At 48.6% G+C, this 8,858-nt stretch overlaps 1 long non-coding RNA gene across 1 annotated transcript; it reads right to left on the reverse strand.

The window, feature by feature from the left end:
• Window positions 1–1,933: 1,933 nt before the first annotated feature.
• LOC129511422 (uncharacterized) lies at window positions 1,934–5,566 on the reverse strand. Its single transcript, XR_008664816.1, has 3 exons — window positions 4,925–5,566; window positions 2,514–2,604; window positions 1,934–2,109 (listed from the first exon to the last, which is right to left on the reverse strand). It is a non-coding gene; the product is annotated as an uncharacterized LOC129511422 (long non-coding RNA).
• Window positions 5,567–8,858: the final 3,292 nt, after the last annotated feature.

Consider the following 8,858-nt stretch of genomic DNA (forward strand, 5'->3'; position numbering starts at 1 on the left):
GCCAGCGCCGCCAGATAGCTACATGTGATTGGGCGGACGGTGACAGTGGGCTTACGTGCCAGGGCCACCCCGGCTCCTAGTCTCTGCTTCCACCAGACTCTTTCAGTGTGAGTCACTTTGCCATCTGTGCACCGACCTCAGTCTGCACCTGCAACTCAGGCCTTTGCCTTGATTTCCACCAAAACCAGACTAACCACCCATGCAAGACCTTCGTGTGTGTAGCCCACTCTGGGCAAGGGCTGCTTAGGCCCCAGGCTGCTGCAGCAATGCAAACCACTTCAAACAGCATCTTTGATCTTTAATGATCCTCTTTGAGGCCACCCTCACCTCTGGTGATGTCTTGCTGGCCGGACCACCCCATGTTGCTAACTGAGCTCCTGTTTCTCAAAAGAGCAGTTCATGAACCACCTGCACCCGAATCACTAATGTAGGAGTGGAGGGTCTCCTGGGGCAGAGTGTGTGTGAGTGTGTGTGTGTGTGTGTGTGTGTGTGTGTGTGTGTGTGTTAAAGAGAGATGAGGGGATCCCTGGGTGGCTCAGCAGTTTGGCACCTGCCTTTGGCCCAGGGCGTGATCCTGGAGTCCCGGGATCGAGTCCCACGTCGGGCTCCCTGCATGGAGCCTGCTTCTCCCTCCTCCTATGTCTCTGCCTCTCTCTCTCTCTCATAAATAAATAAATAAATAAATAAATAAATAAATAAATATCTTAAAAAAGAGAGAGAGATGGGAAGAGGTGTGTATTTTTGGCTTGGCTTATTTTGGTTTTTTTGTTAGAACACTTATTTACAAGTGAATTTGTACATTTAGAGATGTGTTCCCACGCTATTCACAGTGTCCACTCATGAGTGACCCCTTGGATCATATCCACAAAACCAATAGAGTTGAAAGGAACAACGAATGCCATCTAGTTCAGGGGTCCGCAAGCATTTTGCTTGCGTACCTCTTTCAAAGAATTTTGAAACCTTATGTGCACCCCCTTAAGCATTTGTGGGTTGGTATCTAAAATTTTTCATCTTAAGTTTAAATAGCTGCAGAAGATTAAATTCCATGGTAAATGTGAAATATTTTAACAGTTTAAGCATTTTGAAATAACTCTTGTCACTCATTTAAACGTATCTAAGTAGAATTTTATTTTATTTTTTTTTTTTTTAAATTTTTATTTATTTATGATAGTCACACAGATAGAGAGAGAAGCAGAGACACAGGCAGAGGGAGAAGCGGGCTCCATGCACCAGGAGCCCGATGTGGGATTCGATCCTGGGACTCCAGGATCACGCCCTGGGCCAAAGGCAGGCGCCAAACCGCTGCGCCACCCAGGGATCCCCTAAGTAGAATTTTAAATGTGATAGCAATTCATACCCGCCATTATCCTTTTAAAAATACAGTGAATGAGCTCTTCGTTAGGTCAGAAATTTTACATTATTTCCTTTCCTCCTTGAATTTATATTTCCATTTCCCTTCCCCTATAGAACTTTATCCTGATATAATATTACATTTATGATTAAAAGCTTATATTAATCATCTTATCACATTTCTCTTAAAATGTATATAAATGCAAATCTAATTTCTTTTTCTGGGGTCAGAAAGCTCTAATGCTATGCCATCCAATACGGTAGCCACTAGCCACAGGTGGCTATTTACATTTTTTAATTAAATAAAATTTAAATTTCAGCTTTTCATTCCCACTAGCCACACTTCAGGTGCTCAATAGCCGTGTGTGGCACATGGAATCGCACGGGACAGAGTAAACAGAAAACATCTCCATCATTACAGAAAGTTCTATTGAATAATGCTGGTCTGCAGCCTGAAAAATTTGTCTCCCAGAATTAGTCATCATTACAATTAATAGTAACACACAATTCATCAAAATAACATAAATGTATCATCTGTTTATTGACACATTTGGGTAAGATACTATGACCCCAAAAGGTAAAATTTTATTAGAAATGCCTCTCTTGGGGATCCCTGGGTGGCACAGCGGTTTAGCGCCTGCCTTTGGCCCAGGGCGCGATCCTGGAGACCCGGGATCGAATCCCACGTCGGGCTCCTGGTGCATGGAGCCTGCTTCTCCCTCTGCCTGTTTCTCTGCCTCTCTCTCTCACACTGTGTACCTATCATAAATAAATAAAAATTAAAAAAAAAAAGAAATGCCTCTCTTAATGAGACGGTTAGTGCTTTTTTGTTTTTCATGCATCCATGGATGAATATTACTTTCTTTAGAATGAGCACAGTTTCCACATCAATTCTTATCCTTAATTCTCACTTTTAAAAATACAAATGCCAAGAAAATGTGCTCAGAATGGACGTGTCTTATGGTAGTGGTATTATTTGATTGTGTGAACTCTTTCTGAGGAGTGCGCCCAACCTCACACATAATGACAAGACTACTGTTAGTGATTTATCATCTGATATTAATAAATATTTATTAGTTTCTCCTTCACCTTTGCTAAAATGATGGGATAATGCCTGATTTGCCAAAGGATCTGTAGTCCAGTCACTAGAGTAGTTCACTTACTCAGCCTTAACCAAAGCTTTGAATTGTCTCTTTGATTGGAGTTGAAGATTTTTACAAATGACAAGATGACGAGACGGGCCGCACCCTTCTTCTGCAAAACATGGGGAAAGGACATCTTCTGTAAGAGAAAGGGGGAGAGCCACCCAAACACAGGAGCAATCACAGGGACACCAGCTTTAGCAGAAGAGGACATCTCAATGTGAGCATCTAGAAATGGATGTCTTTAAGGTCACCTGCAGTGCAACCCGTTAGAATGTCTTCGCGGTCCCTGGCATATGCTCACCCCAGTTTACAGACCGCTGCTCCAGAAATCGCAAATGCTCCTACACTCAGCTCCACTCAGCCCTCACCTTCCCCTCTCTCAGCACCTGCATTTTTTTTTAATCCAAATACATGAATTTGTTTGATGCAATTATGGGCCTATTGTTTCTTTCTCTCTTTTCTTTCTTCCAATATTTTATACTTAAAAATGATCCACATATCTCTTTATTTAAATAAGATGTATACACACAGTATATCATAATAAGCATAAATTTATCTATAAATATATATGTGGTATATAATAATTAGCCCACCACCCTAGTTAAGAAGTGGAACAATCCCAAATGACCTTAGCGTCTCACTTTCCTTCCTGGGTACATGATCGAATTGTACTTCCCCACATGGCCATGTGACTTGCTCTGGCCAATAGAATGCAAGCAGAAGCAATGAGCTCCACTTTGGGATGGCCTTGAAGGACATGATTTGTCGTGTTCCCTCGCGCCGCCACCCTTACCAGAGACACGGAGGCCTCCTTAGCTGGCCCATAATGAATCTTTTCTGTCCTTAAGCCATTAAGATTTCAGCTCCGGCTTATTATTGCGGCATAACTGAAACAGAAACATCTCTGAAACTTTACATGTGGCCCTCAGCAATGGTATTCCAGGGACAACCACCATCCTTGCCTTTTCTTAAGGTTTTACCACATATTTATATTCCTTTTTTTTTCATATTTATATTCCTAAAAAATATTTGTATGTGTTTTTGAACTCTATGAATATGAAATCATATTTTGCTTTTTTAAGGTGTTATTTGTGAGATTCATCAATACTAAGGATACGCCACAACTTATCCATTCTACTATTAATAAACAGTTAAGTTGGGTTTCTTCACTGTTAAAAACAATGCCTCTCTGATTATGCTTGTACATCTGCTGGCATAGATATATAAAATTTTTCTAAAGTAGCAGTTCTCAAAGTGTGGTCTGGAGACTTCTGGGAACCTCTAAGAGACCTTCTCAGGGGCATCTACAAAGTCAAAACTATTTTCATAATAATAAGATGTTATTTGTCTTTTTAAACCTCCTTCTCACACAAGAGATTGATGGAATTTTCCAGCAGCTACATGACAAGAGATATCACAACACACTGATGCAGACGCAGCTGAAAATGCCCGTCTTCTATGAAATCCGATTTGTAAGACCATTGAACAATGTCACTCTTCCCACTAATTTGCTTTGTTTTAGAAAATATAGTTATTTATTTAAATATATTAAATAAATTATTAATAAATATATTTATTTATTAAATATATTATAAATATATTAATTTATGTTGGTATGCTACAGCTCTATCGCTGTTACTCTTAAATGAATTAATGATTTTTAAAATTTTTAGTATTAATTTCTAATATAATAAATATCCTTATTTGGTGTCCTCAATGATATTTCAGAGTGCAAAGGGGTCCCGAGACCAAAAGGCTTGAGAACTGCTGCTTTAGGATATGTAGCTACCAATGGAATTGCTGGGTTATAGTTTATGTACATCTTGGACTTTCCTAGATAATGTTACAAGAGTCTTCCCAAGTGGTTGTATCAACTCCCTCTCCTGTGAGCAACACACGAGAGTTCCTACAGGGGCACAGGTGCTCTACTACCTCAGAAAGCCTTGTGAAGGGGGTGGGTTGAGAAAGCATCCGTTTCAGGAGTGCCTGGGTAGCTCAGTCAGTCAAGCATCAACTCTTGATCTCAGCTCAGGTCTTGATCTCAGGGTTGTGAGTTCAAGTCTCCCCCCACAACCTTCCCCGTTGGGCCCCATGCTGGGTTTGGAGTCTTGTTAATAAATAAATAAGTAGCAGAAAGCATCCACTTCTTCCTTCTGTCTCCCTCTACCCAACCAGTTCTCCAGGTGAACCAGAGCTGAGGTCAAAGCAATTGGGAGATGCCCCCAACTCATTGAGGACAGCTGTGGGTTGCAGTTCTGGAAAGGAGAAGGGATTATTGCCGCCTGGTGGTTTGTTTCTACTCTTTGGGTCTCATAGGAACCGTGTTGCTTTTAGATCTTCCTGCGACTAAAAATGGTCACAGTTTCCCCCTCCTCATTAAGCCCCTGGGCTCCCCCACACACACCCAAGCCTTCCTCCCCAGAGTTCACCTTGCTGAAAGTGTCAGGGAGGGCAGATTTCTGCACGCCCTTGAGAGTCTTCATCCTGTCTGGCCCCGAGGAGGCCCTCACAGGCCCCCTGGCTGTACTGGGCTGCAGAGGAGTTTCCCAAGAGAAAAAGTGAGCTTCCCAGGCCGGGCCTGGAAGAGAGAACCGAGAAGGCCTGTTCCTGCCTCGGGAACACAAGGAGGCAAAGCTGAGTTTCTTGCATTCTCTTATCCCAGTGTGTTCCCTGGTGGGGACCACGAGCAGCTTATAATATTCTTTCTTTAAACACGAGCACAAAAAAATAAACAAACAAACAAACACGAGCACACGTACACTTGGGGAAAACCGCGCTCACGGGAGGTAGGCCAACCGTGGGTACAAGAGCCTGGAGGGATAAAAACTCTCCTGATTTTCAGAAGAAACATGCAAGGGTTGTTTCCAGGAAAAATGCTGCCGGGTTGCGTCCACTCCCTTCAGTGCCCTCGTCCCTCCTCCCTTCCCACAGACCTACTTCCGTCATGAGTTGGCAGCAGCGTCATTCCTCTGCCCTGGGAGCCCTGCCAGGGCCCTCCCATGTTCCGGAGAGGTTCTCTTCCATTCCTAAGCAGAGCTGTTTAAAACCGGATGCCACACGGCGCCTGGGCTCCTTGCCCTTCCACCCCCTGCCCCCTGGCCCCATGAGCAGTCCCCCCCTCCCTTCACCATTCTTGACTTTGGAGTCCAGGGTGTAACTGAAGCCAACCTCCTTCTGTGGGGCAGACAGGCACAGGCTCCCGGCCAGGGCCTGGAAGCTGCCAGAGGAAATTTCGCCTGGCGGTGAGGCTCCCAAAGGCTTTCCAGCCACCTCGGCCCCCCACTACCTTCTCCGACCTCCACAGCAGGAATCCCGAGGCCGGGATTAGATGGCTCATCCAGCCAGGCCCTCGATCGGGCCAGATTTAAGCCACCACGAGTACAGGGAGACACCCAGTTGATCAGAAACAACCGAAGGCGGGTCTAGAGCCTCCATTCACTTAGCTTGAATACATTAGCCTTTGAGCAGAAGGTGCCCATTCATGCTTGGATTGGTGCGTCCATTCGTTGGCTCCCCAACGACGCGGCCAGGCCTACGGCCTACTGCTCTTCACAGTTCTGCGGCCCCAGGGACCCTATGGACCGAGGCCGTCAGGAGTTTCCTACAAAGGAAGGAATAGGAAGTCATCGGAAATATGACCACAGAAAGAGACCTTAGGAGGCTGCTGGGTGCCAGAGGACGGCGGTGCCCCTGACCCTGCTGCAGTCCTGCGGACGCACAAAGAGCTCCCTAGGCCTGAAGCCCAGACCCGGCAGGCAGCAGGGCCGGAAACCCGGGCAGGAGAGTGACAGCCAGTGGAGTGGGAGGTTGGGAACGTGGCTTTGGATCTCCCCCAACACATGTGTGGGAGGAGGTGGGCCATCTGAGGCTTCGGGAGGGCCTGGGCCCAGCAGCCACAGATGTCACTGCTCATGTCTGGGGAGCAGCTGGCAGTCGGAGGGTCTCGCCAGGCTGGGGCAGGGGCCTTGGCCTCCCGGCCTGGTGCTGCTACTCTGGTTGTCACAGGGGCCATGACACCATGATAGCCACAGGTCAGCCATGCTGACGGGAATGGGGGGGCCCCAAAAAAGATGCAACCGCTGCCTTCCTCGAGAACTGTGGTAATGTCCATGTGTCTCCAAATTGAACTCGGTTTTCCACGGCCAACCAGTCCTCTGTGTGGGGAGGTTCCCTCACTGTTTCTGATTCCCGTTCCTTGAGCAATGCCGCCACCATTTTGCTTCCGGTGTCTCTGCTTCAGCTTATCGGTCACATGAACAATGACCTATAAATACACTTTCATTCATTCGGCAAACACACCCTGGGCGGCAACCATGTGCCGGGCCCTGTGCAGGCCATGGAAAATGCTGGAAAGGCAGGGTCTTTCCCTGCAGGTTGTAGTGGAGGAGGCAGGCACAGCACACGGCCGAGAAAGGCTCTCCTGGAGGGAATCACTGGGCTGAGAGCTCTGGGGCCCCCAGCAAGGGCCCTCCTTCACCACGTGTGGCCTCGAGAGCCCTTTCGGGGTCCAGTGCACTGCGCTCCATGCTAGGATCTCAAGGGCCTCAGTGCAGGAGGGACAGTGAGCTCATTGGACATGAATGAATAGAAGGTTCTAAGGCCGGCACCTGATGGGGAGCGGGAAGGATGCAGGAGCTTAGGATCACAGCAAACTGCCTGTGCAAAGGCTGAGAGGCTGGAAAGAGCAAGGTTCACAGCAAGGCCTAGGCACATTGCCAGGGCTGGAGGCCACGCCAAGTGGAGTTTGGACCCTGACCTATAATAAGCAAGACGGAACTGCGGAAGGTTTTTAAAGCAGGGCATGACCTGATCAGATCTGAGAGCTGCACTCACACACACACCTCTAAACATATATTTATATATTTACACACATTCGCACTGTAGACACGTATGGATACCGCTGAAGTAAAATTGATGAAAATATCTAAAATTCCTCAGAATATACCCACGTTCAATACACATATGTGTTTATATTTCACCCCTATAAACCTAGATACACCAGTTGCTGTGCTTTTCTTCTTCTATTCCCTCTCCCCCAGCCAGTCAGAAATTTGAACACTGCCCAGGAGAATTCCAGTGTTCTTAGCAGAACTATAAAGAGGAAAACACGGTTAATATTCAGAAATCTCCCCTTTCTTCCAAAGGATGCTTTGAAAGTCAATAGGCAAGGCCGTGGGGAGGGGAATTCAGCAGCGAGCGGGAGAGAGGGGCGGGCAGGTGACGCGTTCCCACGGAGGCCCCCGCCTGCCCCGCGGCTGGGGTGAGGGGTGGCACAGAGGGCGGCGGGGGTGGGGGGTCAGGCCCTGCCACGGGACACAGGTGTCCCCAAGAGGCCGCCGGCGCCCTGGCCGCGACAACAGAGGCCGTGCAGAAGTGCCGTCCACCCCCGCAGCCCCTTCCCCCGCTTGCCAGGAGCAGGTGTCCACGCGGGCAGAAGCTGCTGGCCTCTCTCCGGGGCCAGGTCATCCACCAGCAGTTGGCCGAGTGCGCTGGTGGCCGCACCGCAGAGCGGGGCTCGAGCCAAACCGGCTGGGTTGAGAGGCCAGGACAGCCCTTGCTCCCATCCCTCCGAAGTACCTCAGAAGCTTGGTCCCCAACCCCCCACCGGAGAGGAGGAAAGGGGGTGGCGGGGAAGCCAGGGATATGCCACAGATCATTAAAGGGAATTTAGAGTCACCTTACGAACTCCACCCAGGAGGTCGGAGACCCAGGAGTTGCCCTGGTCCTGCCTCCTTCTCACTCTGCCCGTTTAAGTCCCCCGGCTCTCCCTCAGCCGCCTGGGGCCGGCCCACCACATCCCTTCATCTTCACTGTCCCCACCGGGGCCAGGCCCCACGGTCTGTCAGTCTGCGAGGGCGGCCGGCCCGGGTACCGCGCGGACTGAGTGCCTCGCCGCAGCGTGTTCTCTTGTAGGTCTGGAGGCCACAAGCCTGAGACCAATGCGTCGGGGGAAGGGGGGGTGGCCTGTCTCCTGGACACGATGATTCTATCGCCTCCTGTGTCTCCACCCGGTCTCTCCCCGTGTGCGTGTCTGAGTCCTCATCTCTTCCTATAAGGAGACCCGTAATCCTGGGTGGGGGCTCACCCTAATGACTTCATTTAACCTGAACTGCCTCTTTCAAGGCCCTGCCTCCAAATACAGTGCCATTCTGAGGTACTGGGCCCTCGGACCTCCCATGTGAATAGTCGGGAAACAATCCAGCCCCTGACACTTGGACCAATGTGAGAGAAAAGGGAGATGCAAATGTCTGACAACTGCTCTCCCCACTTCCGTCTTTGCCCCCTCTCCGATTCGCTCTCCACGCGGGATCCTGAGGGAATGTTTAAAAATATAAATCTTACCATCTTATTCCTCTGCCTCCA

Source organism: Nyctereutes procyonoides, unplaced genomic scaffold, assembly GCF_905146905.1.
Source record: "Nyctereutes procyonoides isolate TBG_1078 unplaced genomic scaffold, NYPRO_anot_genome, whole genome shotgun sequence".
NCBI lineage: Eukaryota > Metazoa > Chordata > Mammalia > Carnivora > Canidae > Nyctereutes > Nyctereutes procyonoides.